Source organism: Dermacentor variabilis, chromosome 2, assembly GCF_050947875.1.
Source record: "Dermacentor variabilis isolate Ectoservices chromosome 2, ASM5094787v1, whole genome shotgun sequence".
NCBI lineage: Eukaryota > Metazoa > Arthropoda > Arachnida > Ixodida > Ixodidae > Dermacentor > Dermacentor variabilis.
Window position 1 is genome coordinate 6616028 of NC_134569.1, and position 14699 is coordinate 6630726.

The 14699-nt window shown below is 47.6% G+C and overlaps 1 protein-coding gene across 4 annotated transcripts in view; it reads right to left on the minus strand.

Moving 5' to 3' along the window:
* Positions 1 to 14699, minus strand: part of Nost (Nostrin) — a 109136-nt gene that overhangs the window by 90579 nt on the left and 3858 nt on the right. The window lies entirely within an intron of this gene.

A 14699-nucleotide genomic window follows, 5' to 3' on the forward strand; every position in this document is an offset into this window, starting at 1 on the left:
AAGAAAATGCAGCTGGAGCTCTATATACCAGGGGTGTATCCAGAAAGCGGGGGGGGGGGGGGAGGCTTATGGTGTTTCAGCGCCCCCCCCCCCCCCGAAATTTTCTCGTGCTGTCCTGCACCGCAGACCAAAACAACCCCCTGTGCCGGAAATCATTCTGGATTTGTCTAGAATGCCTTTGTCACGCTCGAAAGGACAGACATTTCAGCGCGAACATTGCAAAGTCGGCCTGGATTTCATGGCAATGCCCACACACCTGGAGTTACTTAATGCAAGGAGCCCCATCTAAACACCAAGTTTCAAAGGCATTTTGATAGCGAGCGGGCACGTTGCGGCATCTCGCAGAGACCGCGGTATCTACAGACCGCATGAATTTCAATTCTGAAATTTTATGGTTATAAAGTTCTCATAAACTTTTGATGTAAAAGGTGCATTGACATTCCCACAGTTGTGCATGAGATTTACAATTTCGGAACTTCGTAAGTTTAATGTTGTTATAAACATTTTGCGCCAAAGATGCATTGACATTACTAAAGTTGTACATTGGACCATACAACTAGACAAGCCAAATCAACACACTATCAGACAAGTTGACAAAGCACGCAGCGAGGTCCAATGAGACGAAGTGTTGTGGTAGTTCATTTGTGCCGTCATGTCATGGAAAAGAATATCAACCTTTTTTTTCACCTGCGCCAGAGCATCCATGTCAAGACAGTAAAGCCAGCAAAGGTAACTAAGTTCTTATTTCATTTTTTGTAGTTTGACTTTTATTAGCGAGGACACATAGAGCCTCTTCGATTTTCTTGTTCTCGCTACCTGCGGGCTGCCAGAGCGCATGTGTTTTTCACATGTTGCCCCGACCAGCGTGCGGTCACTTTGGTGTGCGTTGTTAAGAATGGCGAGCTGCAATGCAAGATTGCCACCCAGTTACGACCGGGGAACAAGACGCGCATCCCCCACTCTCCGTCGCTTCAGCTAGGATGCGTTCGATGAAGCGGGCTTTGTGCTGACACCGCCGCCATCCTCTAGCCACAGCGTGACTAAATCGCCGTTGTGACGGAATGAGTTCGGCGGGTGAACTATTGTGCCCAAACTCCCCAGCGCGGACCTGATCTGCTACGCGTGCGCGAGCTGCCGCGGGAAAGCCGTTTTTTGTTGCTTCCCACGCGCCGACGGGGACGCAGGACAACGAGCTACCCAGAATGGCTCCGAGCTACCCGGAACGGCTCCCCTCTGACGTCGGTTCCGGACATTCGCCCGTGTGAGCCTTTGTGTGTGTAAACGGTCCTGCGGGGCGGCGGCGAGTTTACAATGAGAAAACGAACGTTCGCGTCACCTTGTATCGCGGGAGGACCGAGTGTTTAAAAACTGCTGTGGGGCGAATGTTCGATACACTTCTCTCGTGCAGTCATGTTGGACTGACACTCTTTTTCTCAAGCAGTCATGTTAGACTGATTTAAATACTGTAAATAAACCCATATTCCTCGTTCTCGATGAGAAGCAGTTCTTCCCTTCATCAACGTCCTCAGCGTGGATAAGTTGGACGACGGCATGGGCCAGCTACCTTCGAATTCATGCCGGACTCCAATCTTGACAACGGATCACGAGCGATGGCATTGAGCTCCCAATCCTGACAACTGGCTGACAGCGGTGAGATGGACTTTGCGACATGGTGCTGTATCTGCGGTGAGTGCTTGGTTCTTGCTTTGACTCTCTAGGCTTCATTTTGTGGTTGTTCTGTTTAGAACTGTAGGGAAGCTAGATTGTTGAGTGTTAGCTAGGTTGTGTTTTCCTAGCTATATTTAGAGAGCTGAATCAAGGCAGTAAAGCAGCAATCATGGAGTTAAGGACACTGCTGAGAGACGAATTGTTGATTGTTGGTGAGGAACTTGGCCTAGATGTGCACAAGGAAATGCTAAAATCGGAATTATCGGAGCTAATTTCCAATCAGGCCAGTGAGGAAGATATTGAAATGGGATTTGAACTTCTCAAAAATAGAGAGAAACGGGACAGAGAAAAAAGAGAGAGAGAGGAACGCGATAAAGATCGCGAGTTAAGAAAAATGCAACTTGAACTTGAAAGCAAACGTTTGGAGTTGTCTCAAGGAAGTGAAGGCGCTCTGGGACGATCAAGTGAGGCAGAATCGTACCGCATGGACAGGCTATTAAAGCCATTTGAGGTCGGGACCGACATAGGCTTGTTCCTAAGCAATTTTGAAAGGACTTGCGAAAAGATGAACTTCGGCCCGAGTACATGGCCACAGCGGTTGCTGTCTATGTTGCCGTGTGAGGCGACGGAAGTAATCGCCAGATTGAGTGCACAGGATGCATATGATTATGCAAAAGTTAAGGCTAGTCTCCTGAAGAAATACCGCCTTTCAGCCGAAGCTTTTCGGCAAAGGTTTAGGAGCACAGTCAAGAAACATAGCGAGGGATATCCGGAGTTTGCATATAGCTTAAAGGCCAACCTAGTCGAGTGGCTTAAAAGCGCGGAAGCGTACGACAGCAGAGACATGATCATTGAATGCATGTGTCTAGAGCAGTTTTACAAAACTATCCCCCAAGCTGTGAAACTGTGGGTGCAAGACAGAGGGAATGTAAACACTGTGGAAAGGGCGGCCGAATTAGCCAAAGAGTATGCAACCCGTAGAAAGTTGAACGCCGAGGACGGAAACTTGGACGGTCGAAATGGACCGCGGAAACCATTTGCGTTCAAAAGGGGTGCGCAGACTAGACGATCGGAGCCTGTAGACATGGCGGAAAAGCCCGCAGAAAAGAGCAAGGAGAAACTTAACGAGGAAACCGCACAAAAAGAACAGAAAAGAAAATTCGAATCTTTTAGACCAATTCGCTGTTACAAATGCCACAAACTGGGACACATAGCTGTAAACTGCGGGAAGCCTAGCGTAGTTTTCTCCTACTTGGAGGAAAAAGATGAGAATATGGAACTTTTAAGTCCATATCTTCATGACCTGCAAGTTAATGGCAAACCATGCCGAGTGCTAAGAGACAGTGCCGCCACGATGGACATTGTCCGTCCGTCTTACGTGACGGTAGATGACTTCTCCGGGGAAGTAGCATGGATAAAACAGGTTGTAGAAGAACACAGCCTGTGTCTGCCCATGGCCAAAGTCAAAATCAATGGACCATTCGGGGAGCTAGAGACTGAGGCTGCAGTTTCCAAATTTTTGTCACTGCAGTATCCTTGCATCTTTTCGAATCGTTCGAATCAGTTACTGCGTGACAAAGGTCTCAAACTGGGAGAGGGCATAGTACAAGCATTGACCCGAGGCCAAGCTCGTAAGATCGCGGCGCTTTCGGCTGAAAATGCACAAGCTCCTCCAGCGGAAGCAGAAAAGGGGATAACTTCAATACCCGAATCCGAGCAAGGCCCGAGGGACAAAAGAAGAGTTGAGGAGAGCCTGCCAGCTGACCAGCTCAATGAGAGCATAGCACTAGAGTGTCAAAGTTCTAGCCTGCAGGAAGAGCAAGCTGACGCACTCACAAGCGAGACAGGGTTGTTATTATCACCGGCCTCAAAGAACTTTGATCAGCTCTTACGTGTGGATAGAGAGTCACTGGCAGCTGAGCAAAAGAATGATGAGAGCTTAGCTAAATTACATGACACAGCTAAAGAAGGCATTGCTAGGCGCAACGTGACGATACATGAGAGAGGAGGATTGTTGTATCGGCACTACAGAGATCGAAAGGGTAGGATTTTAGATCAGTTAGTCGTACCTACTAAGTATAGGGAGGACCTGTTGAGTCTCTGTCATGGAAATGGGTGGTCCGGCCACCTAGGCATAAACAAATCAAAGGAAAGATTGCTTATGGAATACTACTGGCCTGGCTGTTTCAAAGACGTAGAAAACTTTGTAAGATCATGCGACGCCTGCCAGCGTTCTGGTAAACCAGGAGAGACATGGAAAGCTCCACTGAAGGTAGTGCCCTTAATAACAGAGCCTTTCAGACGACTTGTAATAGACACGGTAGGGCCTCTTCCAAAAACAAAATCGGGCTACAGGTACTTGTTTACCATGCTGTGTCCGGCTACCAAGTTTCCAGAAGCAATCCCTTTGAAAGAGCTCAGTTCCACCGAAGTAGTAGACGCGCTTTTGACAGTGTTTGCACGAGTTGGGTTTCCAGCCGAAATTCAGGCAGATCAAGGGTCAGTATTCACGAGCGCACTGACTTCCACATTCTTGCAAAAGTGCGAGGTTAAGTTAATACACAGTTCTGTCTATCACCCTCAGTCAAACAGTGTAGAGAGGTGGCATTCGGTGCTTAAGCGAGTTTTGCGTGCGCTCTATTACGAGCACAAGGAGGACTGGGAGAACTGTCTGCCGGCAACATTGTTTGCTTTGCGAACGGTTCCACACGAAGCGACAGGGTTCTCACCAGCAGAACTAGTGTATGGGAGGACACTCCGTTCTCCACTGAGAATGTTAAGAGAGATGTGGGAGGAAAGAGGGGAGAGTCCAACAGTGGTTGAATACGTGCTAAATTTGCTGGAATGGCTAAGCGCAACCCAAGAACTAGTCAGAAAGAACATGGGAGTAGCTGAAAAGAACGCCAAATTCTATTACGACAAGAATGCGAGGTTTCATATGTTTAACACCGGAGACCAGGTAATGATCCTCAAACCTTCAAGAAAGAACAAGCTTGAAGTTCACTGGGACGGGCCCGTTAAAGTGTTGCACAAACTTTCAGATACTAACTATGCTTTGAGAATGCCCGGTCGCAGGAAGGAAGTGAGGATATATCACTGTAATTTGATGAAGCCGTATGTAGAGCGGAGCGGAGTCGTTAACTATACCATCATAGAGCCGGATGGCACTAGTACCAAGTTTAAGGAGTATAGGGCGACCTCCAACTCTGAAGTCGGCCTAGAAGAAGTAGTAGAACACTCGGTAAGCTCGCACGCTCTACGACCCGAGCAGCTAGATGAACTAAAAGAGGTGTTAGGGGAATATCTCGACAGATCCAGCGATCGGCCGGGTAGAACCGAACTGATAACGCATGAAATTGAGCTGACATCAACCGAACCAGTAAGATCAAAGCCTTACAGGGTGTCTCCAAGACAGAGAGAGATTATGGAGGCAGAGATACAGCGCATGCTAGAGCTGGGAGTTATTGAGCCCGCTGAGAGTGACTACACGTCACCGCTAATACTCGTAGAAACCCCTAACAAGGACCCTCGTCCGTGTGTTGACTACAGGAAGTTAAATGCCATCGCTAGGGATCAGCTGTACCCGATACCCAACATTGAGGAACGAATTGAAAGAGTTAGCGCTGCTAAATACATTTCAACTATAGATCTCGTGTGGGGGTACTGGCAAGTTCCCCTTTCAGAAAGTGCCAGCCGCTATGCCGCATTCATCTCGCCTGTAGGCACTTTTCGCCCTCTCGCACTCAGCTTCGGGCTGAAGAACGCGCCGTTTAGCTTCTCTAAGTTAATGAATATTGTCCTAAAAGACTTGCAGGAGTTCGCCTTGCCCTATCTTGATGATGTAGCAATTTTTTCGGACAGCTGGGAACAACACGTATCGCACCTCAAACAGGTGTTCTCACAGCTGAGGGAAGCCGGCTTAACGATGAAAGCGGAAAAGTGTAGGTTTGGTTGTTCGCAGGTTACTTATCTGGGCCATGTTGTCGGTCAGGGCATGAGACGGCCGGCTGAGCTGAAAATAGCTACGATTGGAGAATTTTCTCAGCCGCACACGAAAACGGACCTTCGTTCATTTTTGGGACTTGTGGGGTACTATCAACGGTACATTCCGAATTACTCGCAATTGGCAAGTCCATTAACAGACGCCCTCCGAAAGGGAGCACCGAGTAACATACACTGGGATAAGGACAAAGAGAACGCTTTCCAAAGTTTGAAAACGCTATTGGTTTCTTGTCCTGTGCTTCGCGCGCCAGACTACACAAAGGAATTCATAGTTCAATGCGACGCAAGCGACAGAGGTATGGGCGTGGTACTTAGTCAGGTCAGCGACGATAACGAGGAGCATCCTATCCTCTATGCCAGCCGTAAACTAAATGTAAGGGAGGAAGCCTACAGCGCTTCAGAGAAGGAATGCGCTTGTTTAGTTTGGGCCGCCCAGAAGTTGTCATGTTACTTGTAAGGAGCGAAGTTCATCTTCGAGACCGACCACTGTCCTCTCATGTGGCTCAATCAAATGTCACACAAAAATGGGCGCTTGCTCCAATGGAGCCTCACTTTCCAAGAGTACAACTTCTCCGTTAGATATAAGAAGGGAAAGTTGCATAGCAATGCGGATGGATTGAGCAGGCTAATTTGAATTCTGCGTTTGAGGGTCCCGCCGAAATTTTGGGGTTACTAGTGTTCATTTTATTAAGCGAAGAAGATCCCCTCTCATTTAGCAGGATTCCCTCCATGATTGCTGAATTTGTCAGCAGGAATTTCCTTCAGAAATTGCCATAGCGAAATGCAGCATTTTTTTTTTTGTTTCTGCACTTATGTTGTTTTTTTTTTGAAGCCTAGCGGGTCTAAAGTGAGAGGCACTGCACGTCATCTCGGCGCAGAGCCGTGTTGTGGGGTTCATTTTGCAGTTGCCTGTCCTTGTTGGATGTTTTGGGGCGGTGACATCAATACACAAGTGGTCGCTGCGAGCCAAGACATCAATCCCCCCCCCTGAGCACCAGCCGTTCTCTTCCTGCCTAGCGGTTGTCAGCGCTAGACAGTCGAGATTTTTCGGGCCATGGAGGCACTGTTAAGAATGGCGAGCTGCAATGCAAGATTGCCACCCAGTTACGACCGGGGAACAAGACGCGCATCCCCCACTCTCCGTCGCTTCAGCTAGGATGCGTTCGATGAAGCGGGCTTTGTGCTGACACCGCCGCCATCCTCTAGCCACAGCGTGACTAAATCGCCGTTGTGACGGAATGAGTTCGGCGGGCGAACTATTGTGCCCAAACCCCCCAGCGCGGACCTGATCTGCTACGCGTGCGCGAGCTGCCGCGGGAAAGCCGTTTTTTGTTGCTTCCCACGCGCCGACGGGGACGCAGGACAACGAGCTACCCAGAATGGCTCCGAGCTACCCGGAACGGCTCCCCTCTGACGTCGGTTCCGGACATTCGCCCGTGTGAGCCTTTGTGTGTGTAAACGGTCCTGCGGGGCGGCGGCGAGTTTACAATGAGAAAACGAACATTCGCGTCACCTTGTATCACGGGAGGACAGAGTGTTTAAAAACTGCTGTGGGGCGAATGCTCCATACACTTCTCTCATGCAGTCATGTTGGACTGACACTCTTTTTCTCAAGCAGTCATGCTAGACTGATTTAAATACTGTAAATAAACCCATATTCCTCGTTCTCGATGAGAAGCAGTTCTTCCCTTCATCAACGTCCTCAGCGTGGATAAGTTAAACGATGGCATGGGCCAGCTACCTTCGAATTCATGCCGGACTCCAATCTTGACAACGGATCACGAGCGATGGCATTGAGCCCCCAATCCTGACAGCGTTCCGTTTTTCTCTGGCAGAGCGGATTTTCGCCCGGCAGAGTTTTGGACACTTCCCGATTAGCAGACGAGAAAAAGAAACAATGGTCACTCACCGCCATCACTGTGGGGACTCGACCGATTGCAACGCGCTCGCTTGAGCACAACCCCGCGGGAAAGTCGTCTCGCCGGTGTAGTATACTGAGCAGTATGTGTATGGTTCTCTGTGGGCAAAGCGTCTCACTTTTTTTTTTCAATATTCCTTCGGTAGCCACATTATAGGTGCCCAAAGTAGGCATTCAATTGTGGCCAACATGCTTTCCTTTGTATTTTCTTTTTTCATTTCGGTGCCCCAGCACCACAAAAAAAAAGAAGAAAGACATTGTTGCGGCGCAGCAAATTGTCGCACGATGAAACTTCAATTTTGTTACTTCTTCGTTTGCGGAAAGTAATGGCCCACAGGATGCTTCAGTTGCCGGATACTCTTATTATATTTTTGCTATAGCATTTATGTGCACACTCAGGCGTATTCCTGCTGTCGCCGTCATTCTCATGTTCCGTATGAAGTCCAAGGCCGATAACATCATTACTGCGCGCCGCATGCTGTACGTGTGAGTGAAAGCGTAGTGGGGGGTGGGTGGCATGGGTGAGTCGATGATGGTGGCTCAGTTCTGTGTGCGCAAGGGACAAAAGCGGGGAGGATGCGCGCTGCCTTCCGTCATGCGCGATACATCAGGGGGAGCAGAGGGGGGGGGAGCCTAAGGATTCTGTGATCTGTTATTGCAAGCTAAACATTTCAACAGAATTGCCTGTCTGGTTGGGAAATTAATTAGGACTTTCAGACTGACTCCAACCAAATAACTTAATTTTATTAACCCGATGTTTCGGAGCCAATTCAGCTCCTTCTTCAGGGGTTGTTATTCGGGTGTGGCGGTGTGCAGCTTTTAAAGGGTCTTTTGTAAAGAAAAGCAGGGAAGTACGGAAGGTGGGGAGACACTTCACAGATGGGAGGGGGGGGGGGGGATAACAAAAGGGTGAGATGGCTGCGTGGTGCTGGGCAGCTGGGATGACCGGTGCTAGGGAAGCTTGACCCGCGGGAGTGCCGCTGATGGGAGGCGGAGGGGCGGCGGAGGTTGCAGGGCGGCGGAGATTGCAGGGCAGCGCTGACGTTTTGGTTTTGGTGAACTCAAGCGGGAATCTACCTAGCCGGGCATCCTTTTTTCTTTTCATCACGTCCCCAAGGCCATGGATATAATCCGAAGGTAGGGTGCCCTTCACGTGGTTTGTTACCCTCCGTATTCTGAATGTGCCATGACTCCAATAGTAGTCTTTTTCGCAAGTTTGTCTCTGTTTGAATGACTTGAGTTTCCTGGAAAGCAATTCTGTGGTCGGCGTCTTCAGAGTGTTTGGCGACAGCGCTGCGTATATGGTTGAATGTTCTGACATCGTTCTCATGTTGTCTGATCCTTTCTTTTAGATTTTTGGTTTGCCCAAGGTACAATGCCGGACAGTCGGCACAGTTGATTTTGTAGATGAAGCCTTGAGCTTTTTCTTTTGGTGGACGATCTTTTGGCTTAGGGAGGAGGATATTGAGAGTGTTTATCGGTTTGTGCGCCACTTTAAGGCCTTTTTTTAACATTCTGCTGAGCACTTCGCTGGTATTTCTGACGTACGGGATGGACACTCGTTTCTGAGGTTGGGGAGAAGTCAACGGCTGAAGGTCTCGTAGTTTGTTTCTTCTTTTTTGTTGCTGGGTTGTTTTTCGAAGGAAGTCATCTGTGCAGCCATTTCTCTTAAGTTCGTTGAGAACCGTTCTCTTTTCTTTCTTTTGATACGATTTCGCTGAGGAATGAGTTTCGGCCTTTTGAATAAAGAATTTACAACAGATGCTTTGTGGTTTGCCGGATGGTTGGATTGGATGTGAAGGTAGCGGCCCGTGTGGGCTGGTTTTCGGTAGACTGAAAATTTGAGAAGGCCGTTCAGCATTCTAAATTTTCTAAAATTTCTAAAATTCTAAAATTAGTCAGTGGGACAAACGTCTGAATGGTTATGGAGACTACTTTTAAATAAAGTATGCTGTTTGTCATGTATTCACATTGGCTCACTTTTATTTGATTCGGCCTCGTATATTTTGCAGAACTCCTGCTTTTTATATGTGCTCTCTGTTGCGACTATAATTTCGGTGCAATTACTCACAACATACTACCAGTGACAGCTGCTCCTGTGCAATACATTGGAACAAAGCAGCATCATTGAGATTTTTCCCTGGACGTGCATTTGTACAAGAATGTAAACAAGGTTCTTGAACAACAAAGTTTCATTAAAATATTTGTCCTCAACTTGATCATTTCACGGCCTTTACATTTTTCATGTGAGCAGCATGCACTGCTTTTCCGGTTTCGAACTGATATAGCTCTAAAGTTTGTGTGATACTTTCTTTACTTATTAAATAGACAAAAAAAGATGGAAGCATTGATATCAGGAATTTCAGGTACAATTTTGGGGACATACGAGCATATTCTTGCATTAAAAAAATACACATTTTCCTTGTCTTCACAGTGCATAGCATTCAAATTCATTTGCAGCATATTTGGCGATGGCAATGCAGTTATTATTCATGTATTTGATCCCTCGACAAATTTCATAACGAGGAGGCTGAGCTTCAACATGAGCCAAAACAAAATTTAAGACACGCCACCTACCCAATGCATTTCGGTGATGCAGGATGCACCTTCCAATGGGGCATTCCTTCGCTGACCAAAATACCACCGATTTCCGAGGGCTTATGTACTTTGCGTCATGCAACACTGACAGACAAGCAGTCAATAAGTTGATAAGGATGATAGGGAGTGATGAGGGGTTATATGGGTCTCATCATGGTTGATAATGGTTTGACATAGATGGATAAGGTGCTAAAGAGCCGTAAGAGCTTACAATGATTGGAGAAATTTTGATAAAGACCGCTAATATTTGTTAAGGGTCAGATCAAGTCTGATAAGGTTGATAAGGGTTGCTAAGCGCAGGATCAAGTCTGATTAAGGTGACGACAAATGATAAGGGTTGGTAAGTGTTTACAGATCGGGTCAAGTTTTATAAGATTGATAATGACACCAGGCTACGTGAAGATTAGCAAGTGGCCCAATGCTTGCGCATACTTAGACAACTCCAGTGGAGTTTCTGTGTGAATGTTTTTTTATTATGATGGCAACTATATGGACACCAGAGGTGCATTAATGCCTTTGTCGCCGCTGTGCTGTCGAGGTCAATGCATACATAGCTCACACATGGAGGACAGATGTGCAGTGTGTTTGGTTGCAAAAACAATGAAGCTAAGTAAATGCACTGTCACGTTCTACTCAATTGGAGTGAGGGCAGCATTCTGCTGCTGCCATGAGCGCTATGCAGCGGTGTGCGAAGCGGTAAAATACAAGCTACAAAACTGACTTTTGACCTCATCTCATGCAGCACCAAAGTTCCACGGACGCAATGCCGCTGGCAGCACTTATTATGTCAGCATTGCAAGATGCCTGGTAGGGCACTGTTTATGCTGTGCAGCAGAAGTTCGGTAGTGTCAGCTGGCAGGTCAGCCTGTATGAAAATTCTGGCCAGCTATTCAGCACACGAGTAGGGGAATGGGAGTAAAAAGAGGCACGTACATTATTGTTCAAGAAAAGTCCATTTCCAGAGCAAGCTGATAGGGGTGATGGGGCTGATTGAGGAGGTTGGGGTGACGGGGAGCAACGGCGTTGAGGCAATGGCGATCACATGGAGGAGCGGCGGCCAGGGGCATCAAAAGTAGGGTACAGACGGCGAAGTGAATAACGGCAAACGTCGACATATGGGCGAGGAGCAGGGAATGAGCTCCAGTACGGTGGCATCCAGGTGGTGCGGCAGTGGCGAGATACATGACCAACGCGGTGGCAGCGAAAGCAGATCGGCTTGTCCTCTGGGGTTCGCCATTCAGCAGGATTGCATGGTCTGGGAGCGAAATACTGGTCATTACAGGTTGTGGACACGAGAATGGGTGCTGAATCAGGTCGGGAGAAAGAGCAGGTGGTAGGGATGCCAAGGTTTGCAATTTCTTGCCGCAGAACTGCTTGAATAATGGAAATAGTGGGGGCCGCTTGGTCAAAGGTACCGTCAATGGGTTGTGGATGAAGGGGGGCCGGACTCACCGCTTCAATCTCACGGTGAACGATATGTGTGACATTCTATTGAAATGGTCATGTGGCGGTAAGAGCAGAGCAAGGGGACGTGGCAGGGGTGTTTGGGAGCCGGGAAAACTGTGGGACGACGTGGTGGCATTCTTTGACGATGGCATCGACGGTAGAAACCTCATTATAGACGAGCAAATTGAAGCCATTGTGCGCGATGCCTTTTAGGATATGGCCCACCTTGTCAACCTCGGTCATGTGCTCGTCGACTTTCCTGCAAAGCGCAAGCACTTCCTGTATGTAGAAGACGTACGATTCGGTCGACGACTGGACACGGGTTGCAAGCTCTTTTCGCGCAGCCTGTTGGCAACCTGACGGGTTGCCAAATAAGTCGCGAAGCCTCTCTTTGAAAATGTCCCAGGTGGAGAGCTTGTCCTCATGGGTGTGAAACCAAACACACGATGTCCCGTCTAGATAAAAGATCACATTGGTAAGCATGATGGTAGGGTCCCAGTAGTGGCTTTGGTTAACATGCTCACACATGCTGAGCCAGTCGTCGACGTCAACGTCATTTTGGGCGGAGAATGTCCGAGGATCACGGAGACTAGGAACCGTAACGTACGTTGTGCTTGGCACTGCAGGTGTAGGTGGCGACAGGGCAGTTCCATCAGAAGCCACGGCTGAGAAGACGACGGTGCGGTCACTTCGGAGCTCCGTGGCAAGGACGGGAAACATTCCACCTCCACCACAATGTTACGCGAAGGACGAGTCAGCAAGACGAGCAACTATTTACAGGTTATATTTACAACAGTAGTTGCAGTGCTGACCAGTTAAGATTCACAGCGCGAGCCCAGTTCGTTGTTCCTCCTCTTTTCTCAAGTGATGATGCCCACGCGCCTCATTCAAACAATAAAATAGCACACGCGTGTAGCAATATCATATGATAATATATTGCAAACAGTACTTCATATTTTGGTTTAGTACACTGACACCTTTCTTTTTCTTTAACAACTGTTTATTTTGTGGTGCCATTGTTTACAAATTGTTCAACACACAGGTCAAATCTGACACAGTTCAGCCACACATAATGATTTATTTAAAGCAAACTTCTGGCTGCTGCACCAGTTTCTCAACACCTAAGAAGTTGCAAGAGCAGTCTGTGAGAGAGTCGACGGCTTATAACAACCAAGTGCCCGGTGAATGGAATGAACGATAGCTTGGAAGATTCTAGACAACCGAGGGGAAGAAGCCTCATGGCTACACGAAGCAGATTATCAACACAATGCAGCACCTTGCCTTTTTTTCCCTGGAATTTCGATCGCACATGCGCTGCTGAAATAACGGTGTTGCACAGGTAATTACAGCCCTAGGGTGCATTGCCTTCTTCTTGGTTTAATTGCACATGGACTTCTCACACTGCCAAACACAATGGAGCAATCTTTCTTCTTCTTAGGAGGTTTTGAACTCAGTCTAGCTTTGTTGTTTTCGTTCATATTGCAGTGCTTGCACTCTTTTTTCATTCACACGTATGTTGTGATATTGGAAGAAGAGATAGAGGGAAAGAAAAGCCTGTGTGGCACATGCAGCACAGTTGCAGCGTAAGCTAGAGGAACGGCTGCATAGGAGCTCCATTTCCGGCGCCATGCACTACAGGGTCTTCGTGGTGAAGTCTCCTCGTGTCGTCTTCATGACAACGATCTGAACTGTCCGCCCAGTGTCGATGGGGAGCTGTGGCTTGTGCTGGGGCTGGTCTTGCTCTCCACACAGCAGTCAGCTTAGCCCGGTGTTGCCTGGTTGCAGCCGCGCACGTAGCTCTGCGATTCACATCTTCAGCAGCGGTTCGTACCATGCGAGGAGGCGCCATACCATTTATCGAAGAGTAATAAACACAGGTATCTGACTACGTGGTGCACATGTCATATCCCTTCACCTGTGGCACGGTATGTTGCTGCTGATTATGATGATGATAATGATGGTTTATTGGCATCCCCTTCGAAACAGTCACCTAGCCTGCTTGAGTTAACCAGGTGAAGTTACATGTTGCATGCAACTGCTACATGCAACTGCTACATGTCGGTACACCTGGTGGAATATAACGAAACTGAAATGCAACGCTTACACGTATTGACACTACGCATTGCACATGTCAAATGGCACAATATGATGATAATGAGAATGATGACTTAATAGCATTCACTTTGAAATGGGATGATAAAAAGCAGTCACCTAGCCTGCTTGAATTATTCAGGTATGACATACAAGTTTTTCATTACAGCAATATTTATACATCTCCATAATCTTCTTTTTCTTCCTCAAGACTTCTCTATCTGCCTTGTCCGCTACCTATGCAATTGCTACGTGGCGTGCCACCTGGTGCAATTATATGCAAACTGCAATGCAAAGGGCGCACGATAGATGCTATGCGGCGTGCATCTCGCATTGCAAGGCAAGCGGCACGATACGATACTAATGACAATAATTTATTGGCATCCACATTGAAACGTGGCGGTGATATAGTCACCCAGCCAGCTTGATTTAATCAGCTACACAATGTATATTTTTTCTAGCATTCTTGTATACATCTCCTTAAACTTCTTTTTCTTCCTCAAATGTTATTCAACTGCCTTGTACTGCTATCTGTGCATCTGATACATGGCATTCTACCTGGTGTAATAATATGCAACTGCAATGCTAAATGTGCATGAGACAACGCTACATGATGCACAGGTCACATAATGTTTCTCTTCACACACTATGATGTGTTTATAGAGCATTTTTTTCCACTGCATGCTAGCAAGTGCTGGCCTGGCTCTGTGGTAGAGTAACCGACTCCAAAGCAGAGGGCCTGGGTTCGATCCCGGTGGGAACCGGGCATTTTTTTTCTCATCTCTGGCAATAGCTGCTACAGACACTAGACACCGGCAGCGACAGACACCAACAGCACCTGAAACGGCTCTTGAAATGAGCCCATAACAGCTTACGTTGTAATATTTATTTTATTTGATGCCTGATCACATCATTATGTTGGAAGGAGTCTCAACACAGAAGCAAAAAGTTCTGGATACTGCCACTAAACATGCAA